Source organism: Apium graveolens, chromosome 9, assembly GCF_009905375.1.
Source record: "Apium graveolens cultivar Ventura chromosome 9, ASM990537v1, whole genome shotgun sequence".
NCBI lineage: Eukaryota > Viridiplantae > Streptophyta > Magnoliopsida > Apiales > Apiaceae > Apium > Apium graveolens.
The window spans coordinates 123,413,378-123,436,338 of NC_133655.1; the positions used below are offsets into that span (position 1 = coordinate 123,413,378).

The window sequence follows — 22,961 nt, forward strand, 5'->3', positions numbered from 1 at the left end:
TAGTAATTACTCTGGCCAATCACCCTTCTTTTCTTCCAACTTAGCCTTCAGAGTATGTTTAATGATCTTATTTATGGCCTCAGTCTGACCATTACTCTATGGATGATAGATCGCAGCAAAGTCTTTTCTGATGTACAAATATTTGCAAAGTTTCTTTAATTCCCTGCTGTCAAACTGTTTCTCATTATCGGATATGAGCTTGTACGGAATCCCAAATCTACAGACTATGGAATTGAAAACAAAGTCTTTAATTTTCTTTGCCGTGATTGTTGCCAATGGCACAGCTTCTACCCACTTGGTGAAGTAATCAATGGCCACAATAACATATTTTACACCCCATTTGCCTTAGAGAGCTCTCCAATGAGATCGATTCCCCACATAGCGAAAGTCCAAGGATCTTCCCACTGAAGTAAATGATGTTACAGGGGCATTAGAGTAATTGGCAAACTGTTGGCAATGATCACAAGCCCGGACAAACTTGAATACATCCTCTTTCATAGACGGCCAATAATATCCTTTCCTAAGGACTTTTAGTGCCAGCAAACCACCTCCAAGTGATTGCCACAAATGCCTTCATGTACCTCCCTAAGGATATAATGACCTTCCTCAAGGTCTACACATCGTAAAAGTGGTTAATTAAAACGTCTTTTGTACAAAATGTCGTCATACTCCACATATTTTGCAACTTGGTAGCGAAGGCGCCGAGCCTGGAGCTTGTCTTCTGGAAAAGTTCCTGTACGGATATAGTTGTGAAGTAGGGTCATCCAAGTCTCTTGCGGGACTTCTTTTACTTGGAACACATCTATCTCTGGAATACTCAAAATTTCCTAAATTCCCAAGGGAATTTATCCTAGCAACACGCTTTTCATTTGTGAGCCCATTTTTTCCAAGGCATCTGGATTGCCATTTTATTCTCTTGGCACACTTTCCAACTTGGCATTACCAAATCTTTGGAGCAAGTGTTGCACACATCTCATGTATAGCTCAGTTCGAGGGCCTCGAGCATGAAATCCTCCATTAACTTGATTCACCACCAACTCTGAATCACTCCGAGCTATCAAATTTATAACTCCTACCTCCAAAACTATTTTTAACCCATTAATTAGGGCTTCGTACTCGGCATAATTGTTTGTGACATAAAATTTGAAATGAATGGCACTCATCAACTGATGCCCTTTCGGGGTAACCAAAACAATCCTTCATCTCAACTGGGGCCAGTTTATAAGAGGACTTAGATACTGGTGTCATCCTCGGTGCTAATTCTGTAGCGAATTCTATTTCTATGTTCGGTGACAACCCTGGTAAGTTCTTCGGGAACACATCCTCGAATTCGTTTACTACAGGTATGTCTTGTATGTTGGGAACTTCCTTCTTAGTATCCATTATATAGGCCAAATAGGCCTCACTACCTTTCTTTAAAAATCCCATATCCTGAATCATGGTTAGAAATTTATGGGTTTGTCGTTGACCTTTAAACACTATCTCCTTCCCATCTTGCAATCTTATTCTTACCGTCTTTTTCTCACAATCTATCTCCGTTCCATTTCTGGATAACCAGTCCATTCCTAGGATCACGTCGAATTCTCCTAACGCAAATGGAATTAAGTCAACCTCAAAGACTTTGCCTTTAGTTTCAACTTGCACCTAGGGTGTACTTGATTAACAGGAATGATTTCTCGGTTCACTATTTCTACTTGTAATACCTCACGTAAAGGTACAACATTAAGATTTAACTTCTTAGCAAAATTTCGAGATATAAAGGACTTGGTCGCTCCGGAATCAAATTAAAACATTTACACGTTCGTAATTTAACAAAAAGGTACCTGCTATCACATCAATGTTCCGGAAAGCGTCACTAGTACAGAAAGGACCTTCTGCGTCATACTTTTTACGTCAGTTGAATATATAACCGACGCTTAAACACTCTTCAAGCGTCGGTTGTAACTTTAACCGACACCTTAACACATTTGTGCATGATCTGTTGTGTCGGTCTTCCATAAAACCGATGCTTTTGACAATCCATAGCGTCGGGCTTTAAAACGCCGACGCCTAAAACTCTATATAGCGTCGATCTTTATAATGCCGATGTTGTAGCTTCTACGTACAACATCGGCATTTAAAATGCCGACACTGTAGGTTTGGTTTAAAGCGTCGACTTGTAAATGCAGATGCTACAAATATGGTTTAAAGCGTCGCTTTTAAATGATGACGCTATAGATTTGGTTTAAAGCGTCGTCTTCTGAATGTCGGTGCTTTAGGGTTTGTTTTACTGTCGGTATTGAAATGCTGACGCTATAGGTTATGATATTTTTTTAAATAATTTTAACAAAAATTTCAAATAATAAAATTTTTAAGTATAGTTACAAATATGAAATAAAATTAATAAAATTATGGATAGGAAATTATTAAAATTATGGATAATAAACTAATAAATAATATTTATAAAAGTATTTTCATATATATATTATGGGTGTATATTTAATTATCTATAGTTAATGTCGGGTTTTAAAATATAAATTATGATTTTTTTTAGAAATATAATTAGTAATTATGCAATTTAGTAATTTTTAATGTTATTAGTTATTTGATATTTTTAATAAAATAATGAAAAAACCAAATTATTTTTTTGAAGAATATTGGATATAACTAATAAAAGTATTATTTTAAAGTAAGGCTATAAGGATTTTAAATATTTAAAAATTGAATTTGTTTTGTATTACCCTTTGACAAAGCAGAGTATCTATTAACATTACTCTCGAGCTCTCGCTCTCTTGTCTCTGGATAGTCTCAGCAATCTCATCCCTGTTAATCTCATCTCTCGGACTTAATCTCCTCTCCCCGTTCTGTTTTGGGTATCATTTTGTGGGTATCCTCTGAAATCAAGTCCCTATTTCCTCTGTTAAGTCTCTGAAATCATGGGTATATCAGTTCTTTTGGGGGGCCTTCGTGATCATCTGTTTCATTGTGGGCCTCTTCCGCCCATTCAAGTTCAAGCATCTATATGCAATGTTAAGAAATGTTGTGATCTCTTCCTTTCGGCCCTCTTCTATAAGTCGGGATCAAGAATGTCAAAGATTCATTTACAGCTGCTTAGTTTTAGAGCGAACTCCTTGCTACATGAGTAACATCCCGTAGGATCCATACAAGATAACTTTTAAAATTTTAATTTTAGTATAGTAATTTGTAATTCATGACTGAATTTTATTTTTGGATAGATCATTTAAACTAATTTAAATAACAATATGTATTGATGTGTTTGGAATTTTAATAACTCTTTAAAATAAAATTAGTAATTAAACATGTTAGTCTAAATTTGAACATAAATAATCCAAAAAAATGAGTTCAAATTATTATGTCTAAATTTGTTTTTCATAAAATACATTTTCTATCAATTTTACTTTAAAAATTAATGACTATTTATATTAAATTATTAAGAAAAAAATTATACATTATACATAATTGTATAAATATTATTTTTGGTGCTATAAACGGTATAAATATAATAAAATTTATATTCATTTTTATTCTAAATTCATACATATCTTAAGTTAAACTAAAAGGTTATTATTATAATTTTAAATCAGATGTATTATTGATCGACTCTTTGGCCTGTTACACACCACCACATGACTGCTCTTACACGATGTTGCTCGTACCCTCTTGCTCTTCCTCTGCTCTTATACTTGATCACTCAATTGAGTAATAATTTCTGCCTCAATTCACTCGTGCCATATCTGCACTCTCTCAATTCACTCTGCCAACCCTGCTGCCAAATCCATTTCTCCACTTGCTGCCAACTCAATTCTCCGGTGTGACTTTCTAGATTTGGAGAGATTCTATTTCTTTAGTTTCGATTGGGCTTCTCAAGGTTCGATTGGGCTTCTCTATGTTCGATTTTTCATTGATAATTGATTGCTTCTTTAGGTTCTCTCTAGTGCTATTTATGGTTCTTTGTATTAACGGAAAGATGGGGCTTTTACTGGTATATATGCTTGTGTTCCTTTTTTTTCTATGTATGTTTCTTTGTCGAGTATTTTTTGGATTATTTTACTTTGATTGATTCAATTTTCTCATGTTTTTAAAAGTTAAAGCTAATTAAAAAAAAGGTGATTTGTGAAGAATTAGGATGTGTAATATATGTGTAATGAGCTATCAGATAGAGAGAAACCAGGTCTGTCTAATATCCCCATATTTGTAATTTACTACAACCATTGTCATAAACTCTAGTGTCTCCTCATTTCTCTGTTTTTCGGTTCATATTATAAACGCTCTGTTTCAAATTGGGGAAATATTTATACCTGAAATACTTGAGAAAATACAAACTGGGAGTCCTAAGTATAAGTGTTATTAGTATCTTCCTCGCTTTATTTACTGAATGTCGAGATTTCAAGAATTCGTTAAAAAAGATGTCCAGGATTGTATTAATCATAAAGAATATAAAGAACTTACGGGATCATTTTGAAAATGGGGAGGGTCGGAGTTGAGATTGATGCAAAGAGTTAGGTTAACCATAGAAGAGTCAACTTGTTGAGAGTAGGTAGAGTATTTTAAGATTTCAGTAATTTTGAGGGCCTTGGGTAGTGGAAAGTTTCATCCTGCATTACATTCTCAACTCAATATTTAGATGTCATAAAGGTTAGATCATGTAATAGCTAATACTATTACAGATCAGTTAGGATCAATATTAATAGCTAATACTATTTTTATGAATTGCTATTCTTGAAACAGAATGACCTTCATGTGATGCAGAGCTAAAGTACTGCTGCTCCTTCCAACCCTCACATGTTTTGGCTGTACTAAGCCTAAAAATCTTGCTCCAGATAGCCTTCTAATCTGCATGTTCCAACTAACAGCTTTAATGAAGGGGAAATCTAGAGTTATTATTTTTCTCTTTATATAAATGAATAAAATTATTTGATATCTATAATTTTATTTAGATCTGCGTTATTGTTATACATAATAGAAAACTATAATCATTCTCTGTAATTGTATTAGGAATCTTTTCTAATTATATTTTCTATGATTGCATTATGATTCTTTTGTACTTAATTTTAGAGGTATTATTTTTCGTTTTATTTAAATTAATAAAATTATTTATAATTGTATTAGGAAGTCTTATTATGAGTGTAAAAAGTAATTATATCTGATTTATAATATAATTAATATACATAATTTATAATCCAATGGATGATATGCAAACTTTATAATCAACGAATATAATGTGCTCGGTAGTACATTAACAAAAAATATGGATAAGATCTCTCTTACGCTTAGATATATAAAATGTTTTTACATCAGGGTATATAGGTTGCATTGTTGGACACTATTGTGGAATTTTAGTTATACTTTCAGGATTGTAGGGAAAATGTTTACTACTGATGCACAATAATGGAATTTACTAATTCAGTATACTCAGTATAGTTCATAATTACCTTAATACTCTGGTACTGATGCTTTCTCTTTTCTGCATATTATGTCTTCCGTATCGACACTAATATACTAATAATATGATAAGGTGAGATCAGAGAAGTTGGTAGAAGCAGTTTTTTGTTTGCTTTTGTACTTGTTGGATGAGTATGTTAATTGATAACTTTCTAACAAGTTGAGCATTAATATTTTCCTTATGTTTTTTAGTACCTCAACACTAAAGAAACCTGGCTGCCTACATTGTGATTCTGCAGTCTTTTTGACTTTTTGGTACTTCTTGAGGATGACATTCCTGATTGGCAAACCTTTTCACCATGAAGCACCTACTAGAACTAGATTTCCCCTTCATTAAAGCTGTTAGTTGGAACATGCAGATTAGATTTTTGAAAAATGGTTACTGTCTCAACCTTTTACAATTTTCCAAACAGATAACTGCTATTTGGGCACTTGATTAAAATAAACCATTTGAATATAGAGAGTGATGCTTTTCATTTAAGCATATAACTGTAAATTGAAGATTAGAAACATGTATCTTGTCTTGCACAGCTATACATAATATAGATGGTGTAAGGAACTTTACTTCCTGCCATTTTGGGAAGTGAGCCTGACTATCTTCCTTCTTCTATTAAAAATTATTATACATAGTTTGCATAAAACGCAGGATGTAATGTTAGGTTAGTTGCATGTTTGTAGGTTCCTGAAGTATTTTATTATGCTCAAAGAGCAGTACTTCATCCAAAGCACCGTTGTTTGATCAAGAAACACAGACCTTGAAACCCTGATGTGTAAGTGCCTTAAAAAGAATATTCATTCTCTGCGACGGTGATGAAGATGATGCCTTAAATGGTGCAGAGCTGAATGAACTTCAGGTTGATTTAGATTATTCCCAGCACGATAAAAACAGATCATTAGTACTTTTTACCACCAGCTATAGAGTTGTAGTAATGTATGTATTGACCAAATTATAATGTATACTGTACAGGTTAAGTGCTTCAATGCCCCCTTACAGCCTGCTGAAATATTTGGTGTTAAGAAAGTAGTCGAAGAGAAAGTACCTAAGGGTGTCAATGAACTTGGACTTACACTGACAGGTTAACTTTTTCTCCATGCCCTTTTTATATAAAAGGGGCATCTTGAGACAATCTGCACCGTCTTAAGGAAGTTTGGTTATAATGAGAAGAAAAGATACTTGATTAAAAGTGCAGTTCAGGTATTATTTTTGGCGTGTTAGTAAGATTTCAGCATACTTTTAGTAACTTATCTTCTCATGAGTAATTGTTCCAGGAGTTGAATGGCAGAATACGACAGACCTTTCTGACTTAGTTAGTTCTGGAAGAGATAGGAAACCAGAAGAAGTGGCATTTGCTGAAGAATGTGAAATCAAGAGTTTAATTTTCCGGGCAGAAAGGTTGGTTTAGTCTATGTAACATTATGTCTATTAGCAGAAGGATAAACCTATAGTGTTATATGCCCCATCTTTCAGTAACATAAAATATTAGTATCTCTTGTCATGACTAGTTGGCCTCTTTTTGATTGGAGTCCTACTTAATTAAATTATGAAATCTGAAAAGTAGAAACTATTAACCAGTAACTTCATTTAGACCAGGTAAGAACTGTAGCCTGGTACAGTATAGGTTGTGGTACATATTGGTCTTTCTATATATTTACTGCAGACCGACATCCAACATTTTGAGATTTGAGAAGACCTAACTAATTATATTCATTGTTGATGTTTCAAAAATGAGTATATTCTAACTGGTAAGAGTTCTGTTAGCTATTTATCTATATAAATGTTTTCCTTTTCAATTGGCGCAGGTATTTCTACTTGGCTAAATCTTACAGTTTGGCTGGAAGGAGAGCCGAAGCGTATTCTTTGTACAGTCATGCTTGCTCTCTTACTGATACTTCCCTCATGAGGGACAAAGTTCAATCACTGTTGATCAGGTTCATACTCCCAAAGAACTCCGTTTTATGTTGTCATGTGTTCATGCATTGCATGTGCTTCCAAGATCATAAAATAAGCTGTTTTGATTTAATCTAAAAATGAGGCGCATAGTTCTCAATTTTATGTCTTGAACATTTAAATGATCATTTATGTCAGGGATATCAGGCACTTGTTGCGCCTTTTCTAGGAAACTTGTATGCGTCTTTATCACATTTCTTTGCAAAGTGTATAAAAACTTGGAAAAAGTTGATGTAGTTGTATGAGATGGGAAACAAGTGCCACTGGAAAATTTTGTTGTCTGAGAATGTAAGGATGTGACCTTATGTTTCTTTACAGAGATATTGTTTCTTGTTTCTGAGTTTTACTCACAAGTATCAATAGATGATCTCTTTATATTATCTTTTTTCTTCCTTTTATGCAGGAAGTAGAAAATGTGGTTGAAGCTTGTACAAAAGTAAATGGTATGTGGAAGCCAATATAAGTGTTGGTGAGACTGCGTAGCTATATGAACAGTTACGTGATAACTCAACACGATAACAATACTAGAACATGACTGGTTTATAATACTACGTCTACACAAGAAATCAGGAAGAATGAAGACAAGGCAAATAAAAGAATCAGAAGATTAGAAGAAAGCCTGAAATCTGTCTACAGGTCACTGAAAGAAGTTCATTAATATGATCATGCCTCAGTGAAGGACAAAGGTTAAAAACTTTCAGGGTTTCAAAAATATTGAAGATTCAGTATACAAGTGCTACCGGAAGATTTCAGTGTATTGGCATTGATTGAAGATAAACATTGTTCGAAATATAGGAATCTGAAGAATTGAAGACATGGTATAGACAGAGGTTAATGAAGACGTTGTCTAAAGTACCAGAAAGGATTCCAGTGAAAGAACAGTTGTTTATTGACAGTCAGTGTCTGAAGTAATAAATTTGAGGCAAGCTTAACAATTTAATCAAGGCCATAATACGAAGACCTGAATCGGGCTTAGTCGTCTGTGAACCAGACCAGTTGCACTAGGCGTCAACAGCTCGTGAAAGGAATCTGGGTATTATTTTTAGAAGAATTGTTAAGTTGAGGAATGTACTTTGATTGAACATTTATATGTTAAATTACGAGAAGAGGTGCGCGGGGTATACAGCTAAACAGCTTAGGGGACTGACGAAGTTTAAAGTTTAATTAGTAAATTAAATAAATTTATTTAAAGGACTTTAATATAATTTATTTAATAAACTTAAATTGATTTATCTTATAAACTTTAAATAAGTTTATTTTATAAATCTAAATTAGTTTATTTACATAAGTTATATTTAAGTTAATTTTATAAATTAATTTAATTACAATTTAAACTTAAGAGAAAAAGAAAAGAAAAAGAAAAAGAAAAAGAAATGAAAAAGAAAAAAATAAAAAGAAAAACAAAAGAAAAGAAAACAAAAAAAGGAAAAAGGAAAAAGAAAAAAAATAAAAAAATAAAATAAAACCAAACGTGTACATTTTGTTCAGGTTGTTTAAGTTATTAGTTAAGTACATATTCATGTACTCGTGAATAGATTAGGACTGCAAGAAAAGAAATGTCACAATATTTTTTTTATACATGCCGAAGTGATGGAAAAGAAAGAACTCTTTTACGTATCCGCCTAGCTTGTCAACTTTTGGAGAAACACGTCGCCACACAAATCAAAATTACTCCCTCATGTTTTCTTGGTTGCCACAGAAATAAAGTTGTCGCTACAGAAGTACTCAATTCTCAGCCACGCAATTTTATTGTATAAAGACTACACTTTGCAGCAGATCTGAAGTAGTCCTGTTTTATCTTCTTCTCCAACAAAAAGAGAGTTGATAATACAAGAAGCATTGATTTACAGAGAAGCTTAAACTTTTTGTTTATCCGTTTAACTTCTCACCGGAGTAACGTTATAATGTCCGATTTAACTCTTGTATATTCATAGGGGCATTATAATCGTTACCCGGTAATTACTACAAACAAAAGCTAGATTATTGTAGAGGATTTGATTTTTAAATCTTTGTAGTAGCTAGAAACTTTGTTGTTCTTAGATTATAGCCGGTTAATTTATTTACCGGAGTGTAACAACACCCTTCGAGGATTTATATACGAATATATATTTCCCCGAATATCTTGTGTTCCTTGTTTTATTGTTCCAAACACTATTTCTCTCAAGAACTAGAAACCACTAACCGAGCACTAAATATTTTATCCGCTAAAGATTCGAAAGGATTTTTAATTTAGTGATTATCGTATTCAACCCCCCCTATACGATAATTCGGGACCTAACAATTGGTATCAGAGCATACTGATTGATACACAAATCAGGATCCTTAAAAATAATTTATTTTATTAATTTTTCATTTACATAAATTTATTTGATAAATTTGATTTAGAAAATTTATTTTATAAATTTATTTTAAATAAGTTTATTATGAACTTAATTTAAATAAATTTATTTTATAAATTTAACTAAATTAATTTACTATTTAAATTTTAGTAAATAAAAGTTTTTAATTTAAATTTATTTTTATTTTCGGGTGTATTTTTTTGCTGTCAGATTAAAGCTGCCATTTGCTGTCATTTGCTGCCAGAAATTATTGATTAAATGTACAAGATTATTTAGCTGCTAATTGTGGTGCCATTTTGGTTAAATGGCAACTTCTTTTTTTACAGTAAAGGAAATGAATTGGCAGGTTAATCATTTGGTGAGTCATTTTCTAAACCAAAAGAAAGGAACACAACAACTTGCCATTTGATCATTTTGGCAGCTAATTGATGTGTTACCTTCTTGTACCATATACGCTGGAAAATAGAAATCAAGGCAGCCATGCGGAATTTCTAGTCACGCGCGCGTACGACTCGCGCGTGTGCAGCCAGCTTCTTACTTGTCACGCGCCATGGTAGCTGGTACCTAACAGTTGTCGCCTTATACATTATTTTGGTTAAGGAAAAATATTGTCCAGTTTAGTCGCCACACATGGTGATCGCCACAGGAGATTTATTCAAACAATATTCCTCTCCTGTGTTGCGACAGCTCCAAAGGTGAAGATCGATCGCCACACAAAAGTCGCCATAGTCTTGTCGCCACAGCCTCACTTAGACATTCTATAGCCCTTTAAATTATTATTTTTGATTAATTTATTTTTCCATAAATATTTAAAATTCTTAAATTTAAATTTTTCTTAAATAATAATTTACGTTTGATTTAATTTTTAAGAAAATTCGAAATTTTTGAAAATTATTTTTCTCGTAATTATTAATTTTTGATTAATTTATTTTCTAAGAAAATTAAAAATACTGAAAATTTAATTTTTCTTAAATATTAAATTAAGGTTACGCAAAAATTGGTAGACTCAAGATTTCTCCGGTTTTTAAAGTGGATTTTAATCTTTCGAAGAAAAAGAAAGACCATGTGCTATTCAGATGGAAAATTCCCAAATACGGAAATCGAAGATAATGGTTTCCTTACTCCAATGGAACTGAATTCAAGATCTACAGACGAAAATTGTGGAACCTCCTCAAAGGCTTACTCCATTGGATACCACTGGGTTTCAGACGCAGGAAATGAATGAAATTTCTACGGGTACAATTTTTCTCGGAGATTTTAAGACAACTTTATGATTCCAGATTATACAGTCACACAGTGGTTTGTACCAATGCTATATTTATCCGGGAATCAATGAGATCATATAGGCAGGAATTGTGGAGGTCAGAGAGAATAGTGGGGACAAACAAACATCTCAGTTACATGCAATAAAGTTGGAACCTCAGGACAAAATGTAAGAGTTACTGATTTCAGATTCACAAGAAGTACATAAGCTATATCCAAGGATCAAGCATATCTATTCTGAAACAGAGATTCTTACAAATTCAGTTCAATAGGTAGTTACAGACTGAGAATGGGACATATACAAGATTTGATAGCTACAGTTATGACAAGATATATGTGTCAAGTACCTATTAGGGGTTTTGCTACAACAGAACAAGAAGCTTGACAAACAAGGATGAGAAGGGATTCAGTTCAAGAGTTGAGACAAAGGTGGAATGTTTTCTTAGGGAAGCAGCCAGTCAAAACTTATAGTGCACGGGAAAGAGTTGGGATGGATCAGATGACGAGAATAATGAATATCTTGCTTTCTTAGCAATCTCTGAAGATGGTCCAACTCACATATCTCAGGTTTCAAATTCTTGAACCACTGCAATACTTTGCTCTCAATATTCAATGCAGGATAAGATATTAGTGTTTAAATGTTTAACACTCGCACAAGCATGATAGCATCACACATTGATAATACTTTACTAGTTTACTAGATTATTTTCTGGTAACTAGGTTTGATGTTTAACTTGTGCATATTACTTTAGATGATCTTAAATATGTGTTTGAATATTTGTTGAACATGATTAATTGCTTTAGCAGGGTATATGTTTTTCCAGCATATAAGACCTTTGTTTATGCTTATCTTCTATATCCAAATACATTGTGGTTTATTCATTTGATCTGAATTGTTTGTTAAGATGTATTACTTTATTATTGGATTGAGATAGCTAGATGAGATTTATTAACAGGATTGGACTAGATAGAATTAGTGATTTATTTTTTAATTCTGTTTGTTCCATATCATGTCTGTCTTGCTTAATTCTTATGTGTAATGTTTCTGAATGAATGTCATGTATTTTTAATATAATGCTTGCTTATTTCAATACCATGAATGCATCTCCTAGTACTTGCATTAATTATAGAAGAAGCATGTTTAGGATTACAATAGGGCAAAGACTGATAGTCCTCCTTATGTAAGGTTGGAACCATTTTTCCCCTAGCCTAGAGCAAATCTGTCAAGGGTATGTAAATGGAGAAAATGGTCAGTCAAAGATAAGAATTAGCTTGATAAGGTTACAGCTGTTGTTATCTCTGTTTATAGTAAAATCTCTAATCCATCTAGACCCAAACTAATAAGTTGGGTACCAAGAACTGTTAATCCATTTATGAGTGCAGGACATAACAGGACAATTGATTCTTATGTATTCTTGGTAATTCATACTCAAGGCATATGATCAAAGAAAGAGCCTCATAATCAAATGTGATTAACATAAGCTATTCCGTCAATAATCTTTGAAGATGACAATAAAGGTTTTCATTACGGGACAAACAATACAGATAAAGGGATGTCATCATGAATTAAACAATTGGTATCACTGATAACAACTGATCATTGGTGTCACTGATAACAACTGAAGCAACTTCCTTGCTGGAGAATCAAGGCATAAATCCTCTTATCAGACAGTTCTGCATCAAAGGACAAAATGTCAATTCAATGAAGGATTAGTGTCTCATCTGAAGCAGGAAGATTGAGAAGCTTGCTCTTCTTAGAGTAAGGAAAGGAAATACTCGTGGCTATACTGGAAACTCTGAAAAGGTGAAGTCAATGGTTTCTACTGAAAAGCTTCATCTGACAAAAGTTTAGCTTTGACATTAGAAGCTCTCACCCTTGAACATCAACTCAAGGAACTCTTTTGTGAAAAGGGATTAGTGAGAGGACTGCCTCATCTGGAATTCAGAAGATGATAAATATGAGGCATGTCAGAAAGAGAAGTCAAAGACAACATCACATCAAAGTAAAGATATACCTTAGTGATGGTGGTTGACTACTCTTATTAAACAAAGTTGTTGTTCGTGCGTTCTCAAGACAAGATATCACAGATGGTGATTGATCATATCAGAAGATCAAGCTGGAAGCAACTGTAAAAGAAATGATCTTGTGGTCAGATAATGGGACTGAATTCAAGAAGCAGTTCTGATTAATATCTGTAACATTAAGAATATTCTGAGACATATTCAGCACTAGGAACTCCGTGTCATAATAGAGTGGTACAAAGGAAGAACCAGAACTTGATTAAAGCTACAAGGGAAACATCAAGCTAATCAAGACTTTCTAAATACCAAAGGGCTGGAGTAATCAAAACAGTTTGCAACAAGTAAGATCAAGCCTTGATCTGGATGTATACATGAAGACCATTAATGAGTTAATGGCCAACAGAAGCAAACACTGGATAACCTGAAAGTGTTTGGAGAGAATATTCTACAGAAGCAAACAATTAAATGTTTTCAGTTGTTTAGAGATCTTGGCATTTGCAGCTAAGACTAGTTAGGATATTTTCCATGCCTACTCATTGGAGTATACAACCTACAGGGCACTTGTGGTTGATCAACAGAAGATGATTGAAAGTCTAAGTGCACAGTTCAACAACTCCATGCTCCAAGCTGTTAAAGGAGAAATTAATGGTATTGATGATTCATATCCAAGCAGTGGAATGACAGTGTATAACATAACTCATTATTTCAATAAAGCCAGTCAGCAAGGGTAAGGATTTTCAGGAAATCCCATCAACAGCTTAGGGGGAGCAAAAGAATGATCAACTAGTCAGACACAACACCACATTGAAAATTCAGAGGACACAACAAGAACATATCTTCTAAGACAAAGGGTTTGATATCAAGTCTATTCCCAGAGTCTAGTTCTTAAGTGATCCAGATGGTGGAGTAATGATTAGCAGGGCTACTGAGTATGAATGATTAATTCTCTAGTTTTCTATCTGACGAAGAAACTAAGAAAGTTACAGGAGCTCTGATAGATCCGAATTGATTGGGTGATTGCAAAGCAAGATGAGCTCAATCAGTCAGCAAGCAGATTGTAGGGAAGCTGGTATCCAAACCAAATGACAATATTGTAATTGGTACAAGGATAACCAGAAGTCAAACTGGATGACAATGGCATGCTTACGAGGGACAAGGCCAAACTGGATGCTAGGTTATTATCTGGAAGCAGTATCTGACAGAAAGCACCAGTGACGAGACTTGAGGATATTACGACATATCAGGCACCTGATGCACATTATACTTGGATTCAGACTCTAGTAGATGTGTACAAGTGCACTCCTGGTTGGCGAGTCAAAAGAGGAAGTCAATGCACAACAGTTCATGAACTTTGCAGTAGCAGATCTATTGGATTATGTATATCTCTTTTTCATAATCTCACTTCAGGTTGGTATGAACTAGTTTATTACTCAAGAAATCGTCAAGGACATGGTATGTCACTCTAACTGAAGTTACAGTTTAATATGAACTAGTAGAGTCGTCATATTAATAACTCTCGTATCACTAGGCACAAACATATTGTTTTATATGTGCAGTGATATAATGATAATGTTATATGTTGGTCTACAAGCAAAAACTTGTGCACGATTATTTGCTAAGTAATTGCAGAGTAGGTATGGAGGAGTGTGTTGGAAAGGTTGTAATTCTTTTTGGGATTACTTTAAGCAAGTCATTAGAATAATTCTTTTAGGAGCTCAAGCAAGCCAAAAGAATAATTCTTTTAGGAGCACAAGTAAACCAAAAGAATGATGATAATACAAGTAAGTTAAGGATCTTTTGAAGATTCAAAATTTGGAAGATTCTGAACATGCCAAGACTACTTACCAACAGAAACCACTAAAGCTTGATCAGTGCAACTCAGGTATAATGACAAGCTATAGAGGTATGACGAGCTCACTCTTTTACTCAAATGCTAATAGACAACATGTAATGTTCTTAAGATGCCAAAGTGCAAGGTACCAAGTGGATCCTAGAGAATCCAATCGTATAACTATTAACAAGATTATTAGATATCTTAAGGGACTACCAACTCTTGGAGTAAAGTACCCTAAAGATATTATGCTTAACATTTTGGCTATATAGATACAGATTATGCAGGATTGTAAGAAAGACAGGAGAAACATCTCAGGAAGCTATCAACTTTATGGAAGAAGATTGATTTTCTGTTATGATGAGAAACAACTTCAAATCCAACAACACTGTGGAATACTCTATGACAAGGCACCTTTACATCAGGTATCATTTAATTCGAGAGCATGTCTTTTAGTTAAAGAGTTACTGACAGAAACATTTATTAAATCACTTGGTAAAGTTAATTTTTCAAGACTGGTTTGTAAGTGTGGGATATCATTAATTGCACATTAGTTGGAAATCCCATCTGTAAGGAATTCTTAATATAATTTCACGAGTATTAAATCTTCAATATTTAAAGGACTTGTAAATTTATCAGTAATCCAGTACCTCGTACTTAGTGTTACTATCTTGATTATCATGATTACAATGTCATATATATTTGTGGTAGTTAAGTATTATAGCATTAAGTTTGAATACTGTTTTAATTGATTTAAATTATGACTGTAGACAATTCCATTCTATATCAGTCTCATAATTTAAATTTTATTAAAATAATATGCAGCATAGTTATTTGTATCATGTACGAATAATTGTGATACGTTTAGTATTAGTGATATTATTTAGAATTTTTGTTCTAAGTGATCAATGCTTATTTCTAAAATTACTGATATTGAAAGTTGAAGTATTTTCTAAGTCATGTATATAAAACTCTCAATATTTTATATGCTTAGAAAGTATTTCTAAAATTATAAATATTTAAGTGCTATTATCTAACTCATAGATATTTAGTATTTATTTATTTAATATTTATTTTGGGTAGTTTGGATTATGGAAATTGAAGCAATTCAATGATGGTATTTGCTCCATAATTCAAACTAACTTAAAATAAATAAGCAACATGATTGATTATAACTAAATATGTCAACAATTGATATCTAGTATATTGATTGTAACTTATGTGTTATACGTTAATTATGAGATTTTGGTTTTAGTGAATTTAGCAATGCTTATATCTCAAGAATTCACTGAAACCAGAACATGATTGTAGCATGATTAGTTGTGTGTAATTTCTTGACTTATATCAGTTAATGATATTTAGTTAAGAGTTTAGCTATGAACTAATTGTGAAGTATTAGTATTTGTGACATTACTTAGAACTCCTCTATGTAATTAATGCTTATCTTCAGTCACTTATACTAATATAGAAAGTGTGGAAATTTTTCTCGAGTACAACTATGGTTAAAATGTTTGATTGTTTTATTAGAAGTAACCATATGTTGTCAAGTTAGGATAATTTTTATACTTATTTGCAAATTCCTAAACACTTTGATAATAGATGCAATACTTAATGGATCAAAGTATATGAAACTTAGAATATTTTTCTAAGATTGCAAACAAGACAATGTTGGTTAATGTTGCTTTATTTATCGAACCAGTATTGTTTGAGATACTACAGTTGTTGGGAGTTAACAATTGTATGATATATGAAATTGAATGCTGATATCTTTTTGATAGATAATTGGTATTTAATTCATTGATATCTTATTTTAATATTTAAAATAGGATGCAACATAATTATTGGTATCTAAAGTACTTGACAAGTATCAGTCAATGATATATTATTAATATTTTGTTGCAGATAATTGTGAGATTTTAAGTTCTGGTGGATTTATATGAGTTTCTATATCTGACAGATTCACTATAATTTGAAATCAGCAGCATAGTCATTCTTATTAAGATTATTTATCAATACACAGTGTTGTTGATTATAATTTTATAAAGATAGATTATGGAGCTTTTGATATGAATGAGAATCGCTTAGACTTTACCCTAAGTGATCAATGCTTTTACAAAGACTCATTCATGTTGAAAGACAAAATCTTTCTTTCTCTTCTTAATACTGCTAGGTCATCAGTCTGTGTCTTATCAAATCATTTATCTTTTTAGGCATAAAAACAGACTTGTGCACTCAAACAGTTTTAAGAGAAAAATCAAACTTCTTTCTACATTGGTGATTGCTTATTTCATTAAAATCTTTTGAAGTCACTATTGTACATCATTTCTCTCAAAAGACGAAATAAATGAATCTTAAGTGCATTTTATCTCTATATTTCCATATGCTTTGTGATGCAGGTTCAGCCTCAAATGGCATTCTTTCATTTGATAGTCATGAGGTTGAAAACCCACAACTTCTATCCCAGACTGTAAAGACAAACATAGAAACAGAATCAACCAACACTCTCTTACCCCTAAAATGAAGTATAAATGACCGTGAGGGAGAAAGTGCCTTAGTGCACCACATAAGGAAGGTTCTGAAGTCAACCCAGCAGCTCTGTCTCCTTCAAAGATGAGTAGTATTTAAACTGAGCCAACTGCTAGCCCCCATACATTTTCTCAAAAAGATGTAATGGCTGAAAAGGCACAAAAACAGTTACTAGATTAATCCTCTCAACAGGGTGCGTGTATTGAAATTCGCCTGTCGGCCAGGGTATCCGATGTAGTGTCACCACCTCAAATATAAACAATTCTTGATGCACAAGGAAAGGTTACACACACAAATGATGAGTTGACGGAAATAAGAGTTTCAACCATTTTACGGTCAGATTCGATTGTTCAAGGTTCTTTAATGGATCAATTGCCTTTACAGGTGTTAGGAGAGGATATTGATCCAATAGCCATATGTCAGTGGTTAGTGTCTACCTCCCCAGGACTAATAAACCTGGATGTATCTGCGGATAGTGGATCTGACATAGGTGCAGATCGGCAACTTGTTGACAATGATTCAGATATTACCTGATGAGTCACAAGGAAATGTCTTCACAGACATTAGAAGGAAACTTTGATCTTTAAGCTAAATTCTTTGGATCATTGTTTACCTTCCCAGAGTTCAAATCTGGAACCCTAAAAGGGAAACTAGCAACTTGTAGATTATGACTCAGATTCATCTGACGAGTCTAACAAGGATGGGGATTTGCGAACTCCCATTGCACCACATGTGACCTCCTTAAGGATGGCTAAGGTGATTTTCCTTGTAGGTACAGCTGGATTTTGGAGCTATGAGAGGAGTGATACACTTGTGAGAATGAGTGTAAACACGAGTGGAGAGAAGAGTGAAACACTTGTGAGGTACACGAAACAGAATCACACACTCACAGTGAGGAAGAAAGAGAAACACCATATCCCATTCCCTATCCCTAAACATGGTTCTTGTTACTTCGAGTCTCGATTATGTTTATGATTGGAACTTAACTCTTAGAAACCTAACATTTACAGATTGGATTAGAATATTTCGAGACCTAACAAGTTGGGAGCTAACAATTGGTAACAATTGGTGATCTCGCATTTGGGAGGTATAAGGAGTTGGGAAGATTGGTGAACATGATGATCAACAGTGAAGTCATTCTTGCAGCATTTAACGGGACATGGTTGATCAGACTCTGACTTGTTATTTCTTTTCCAACCAAGTAAAATATGAGAACTCCTTCAGAAAACAGCATACATTCCTTCTCTAGAGGGAGATAAAAGCTTATATAATATTTTGGAGGATTTCTCAACTAAGGGGGAGAAATCGAAAGGAGGAAGAAAAAGGTAAAGCACATGTACACCACACCACACCATTGTTATTTGTAACTACGGATCCTATTGTACGGGAGAGGTGGTAAACACAAGGTGATTTCCTAGTAATCAAAAGAAGTGGTTTAGTTCATTATTATTCTTCATAAGGGGAGAAGCTGTTTTATAAAAGGGGAGGACCATTGGCTTTAACTGCGTATCCTATTGTACGGGAGAGGTGTTAAACAAAGGTGATCTCCTTTAAGCAGTTGATTGTCATAGGGGGAGAAGCAAGAGAGATATGCGCTTCTCAACAGGAAATGTGGTTGTACAAAAGAAGCTGCTGATGATTACTTCAGGATAGAGAAGTATTATCTGGCAGAGATTTGAAGAACCAAGGAAATATATAAAAGAAGCTGCTGATGATTACTTTTTCTAGTTGTTAGTTGAGTTTTCCTCTCTATTTAATTTTTTTGTTAGGTTTAACAATCAAATAGGGGGAGATTGTTGGTGAGACTGCGTAGCTGTATGAACAGTTACGTGAAAACTCAACACGATAACAACACTAGAACAAGACAGGTTTATAATACTACGTCTTTACAAGAAATCAGGAAGAATGAAGACAAGGCAAATACAAAGAATCAGAAGATTAGAAGAAACCCTGAAGTCTGTCTACAGGTCACTGAAAGAAGTTCATTAATATGATCATGCCTCAGTGAAGAACAAAGGTTAAAGACTTTCAGGATTTCATAAATATTGAAGATTCAGTATACAAGTGCTACCGAAAGATTTCAGTGTATTGGCATTGATTGAAGATAGATAGTATTCGAAGCATAGGAATCTGAAGAATTGAAGACAGGGTATAGACAGAGGTTAATGAAAATGTTGTCTAAAGTACCAGAAATGATTCCAGTGAAAGTATAGTTGTTTATTGACAGTCAGTGTCCGAAGCAATAAATTTGAGGCAAGCTTAACAATTTAATCAAGGCCATAATACGAAGACCTGAATCGGGGTTAGTATTCGGTGAACCAGACCAGTTGCACTAGGTGTCAGCAGCTCGTGAAAGGAATCTGGGTATTATTTTTAGAAGAATTGTTAAGTTGAGGAATGTACTTGGATTGGACATTTATATGTTAAAGTACGAGAAGAGGTGCGCGGGGTATACAGCTAAACAACTCAGGGGACTGGCGAAGCTTAAAGTTTAATTGGTAAATTAAATAAATTTATTTAAAGGACTTTAATATAATTTATTTAATAAACTTAAATTGATTTATCTTATAAACTTTAAATAAGTTTATTTTATAAATCTAAATTAGTTTATTTATATAAGTTATATTTAAGTCAATTTTATAAATTAATTTAATTACAATTTAAACTTAAGAAAAAAAGAAAAGAAAAGAAAAAGAAATGAAAAAGAAAATACAAAAAGAAAAAAAACAAAAACAAAAACAAAATAAAACAAAATAAAATAGAAAAAGGAAAAAGGAAGAAGAAATAAAAAGAAAATAAAAAAAGAAAGAAATAAAACCAAACGTGTACATTTTGTTCAGGTTGTTTAAGTTATTAATTAAGTACATATTCATATACTTGTAGTAAACCTGTCTCCACAGGATTCTTCCCCCTCCCCCTATCGCCACACAAATCAAAATTACTCCCTCCTGTTCTCTTGGTCGCCACAGAAATAAAGCTGTCGCCACAGAAGTACTCAATTCTCAGCCACATAATTTTATTGTATAAATACTACACTTTGCAGCAGATCTGAAGTAGTTCTGTTTTATCTTCTTCTCCAACAAAAAGAGAGCTGATAATACAAGAAGCATTGATTTACAGAGAAGCTCAACTTTTTGTTTATCCGTTTAACTTCTCACCGGAGTAACGTTATAATGCCCGATTTAACTCTTGTATATTCATAGGGGCATTATAATCGTTACCCGGTAATTAAATCCTAGTACAAACAAAAGCTAGATTATTGTATAAGATTTGATTTGTAAATCTTTGTAATAGCTAGGAACTTTGTTGTTCTTATATTGTAGCCGGTTAATTTATTTACCGTAGTGTAGCAACACCCCTCGAGGATTTATATACGAATATATTTCCTCGAATATCTTGTGTTCCTCGTTTTATTATTCCAAACACTATTTCTCTCAAGAACTCGAAACCACTAACCGAGCACTAAATATTTTATCCGCTAAAGATTCGAAAGAATTTTTAATTTAGTGATTATCGTATTCAACCCCCCCCCCTTCTACGATAATTCGGGACCTAACAATAAGAGTAGCATATGCTCCGGTGGATCTAGGAAAACACAAGTAAAGTATATGTGTGGAGAAGCATACGACCATTTTTTACCTTGTTATTTCAAACATTTAATTGAAATATATAATCTTCGTTTGGTTATAATTTGCATGATTGTGAATTTATTATTTTTTGAACATTTCTAAGAAAAATGAGAATGGATGGTTAAGCATTTAAAAGCATCTCATGTTCGTGTCAAAAGACAAGATGTAGTTTTGCGATCTCGATTTGCAGAAAGAAAAGGGGGACTTGAAAATTTTGAAGTACTTGTTAGGGGAGACACAGTATGTGTTATTTTATCTATACGGGAACCATAATAGAAAAAGTTGGATGGTATTTGTAATTCAATATCTAATTTTCTTCCGAGATTGGTATAATAAATTTTCTAAATTTATTGTAATATATAATTTTTAAGTTGTACAATTTATTTTTCTGTTGTACTGTATTTTTGGGATGTTAGTATTAATTGTATAATGAAACAGGTTTATATAAAATGTATAAAATATCAATGCAAAACAGGAAAAAAATAAATTTTTCGTGACAAAAAGCATCGGCATTCTAGCTAACCGACGCTACTGATGAAAAGCAAGTGCGTCGGCATTTCTAACTGATACATTTGGTGAGAAGCAATAGCGTTGGTTAAATAACACGATGTATATCATGAAAACCTGATGCATCAGCATTTTAATCAACCGAACAACATGTGAGAACCAATAGCGTCGGCATTTGAGATGACCGATGCAATTAATCAAACCAAGAGCGTCGGTATTTTTTCCAACCGACGCATATTAAGGCAACAAATAGCGTCAGTTATATATAACACAGCCGCTATAAGTCAACCTACATCGTCGGTTTATGACCCTATGACGTGTGTCGCTGAACCGACGCAATTAATGTTTATGTGTCGCTCGTTCAACCGACGATATAGGTCCATACCTATAGCGTCTCCCACACTTACTTCGCCACTTGACTGACGCTTTAGTACTATTTTGACCGACGCTAAATGTAACAACCCAAATCCGGAGTCAAGATTTGGTGTCACTACACAATCTTTACATAAAATAAAATAATGAATAAATAACCCCTTAATTCCGGATCATTTACAGGTTATGGTATGAAATAAAAATCTAACCTTCTACAATTCACAACAATTACAAAATGAGTGTAAATACCTTTATGTTAATGTCATTATCTTATTTTTCTAACATCTCTGTCCTCTCACAGCGGAGATCTCTCTAACTTCTGCTGTCTAACGAAAGCTATTCACTTTTATCCTTATCTGCTTCTGAAAGAAATAAGAATTTACAAAGCAAGAGTGAGCCAAAAATGCCCAGCAAGTATATAATTTGAGTTTCAAGCATTAATAACAAAGGAAAATTTTCCGGACAAAATCTTTAAACAATTTTAAACAGTTCTATTTATTTGAGGGAGTTGAGCGAATAAACGTTGGATGTTACCAGACTTTGATTGTAAATCCAAAAGTGACAAGCGATTTCCAGATTCATCTCCTGAATCAGGATTTTTGTCCGATTTTGGAATCATAAAACCTTTCGAGAGAGAATGTCGTTAATGGCGATCAACAACAAATTAGACTGGAAACTAGTTCAGACTCATACCCTGCTGATCAGTCAGGATATAGTGTAGATCTATACCCCCTATAGATCCATCTGGGTACCCATGCACTATCGCCCAAGGGTCCGATCCATCCCCGGCCCATAGGGTACAGCTCATCGCTGGCCCTCACAATAACCATCCAGCCCGTAGAGCATTTTGATGTCAAATCATTTTGAATTCAAAACATCCCAATTCAGGGTTCGCAAATAACCCGAAAGAATGGGTATTTGCTCAAGAGAGAAATCAATAATATAGGAACAATAATGAAAGGAACATGCATGATAAGAGTAATTACAGTGAAATATAAAATAGTTAACTATTCTGAACTTAGAATAGGAATGAAGAAATATTTGTAGTATTTTGCGATAAAAGTAAGGAATACTTGCCTCGA

The 22,961-nt window shown here is 33.5% G+C and overlaps 1 long non-coding RNA gene across 2 annotated transcripts; it reads left to right on the forward strand.

The window, feature by feature from the left end:
- The first annotated feature begins 3,592 nt into the window (after positions 1–3,592).
- On the forward strand, positions 3,593–9,313 carry LOC141686891 (uncharacterized). 2 transcript variants are annotated; one of them, XR_012560843.1, is made up of 6 exons: positions 3,593–3,868; positions 6,121–6,296; positions 6,410–6,637; positions 6,712–6,835; positions 7,243–7,371; positions 7,794–9,309. It is a non-coding gene; the product is annotated as an uncharacterized LOC141686891 (long non-coding RNA). The 2 variants fall into 2 exon arrangements; XR_012560844.1 differs by lacking the exon at positions 3,593–3,868 and adding an exon at positions 3,879–3,982 and having other exon boundaries at positions 7,794–9,313.
- The last annotated feature ends 13,648 nt before the right edge of the window (positions 9,314–22,961 follow it).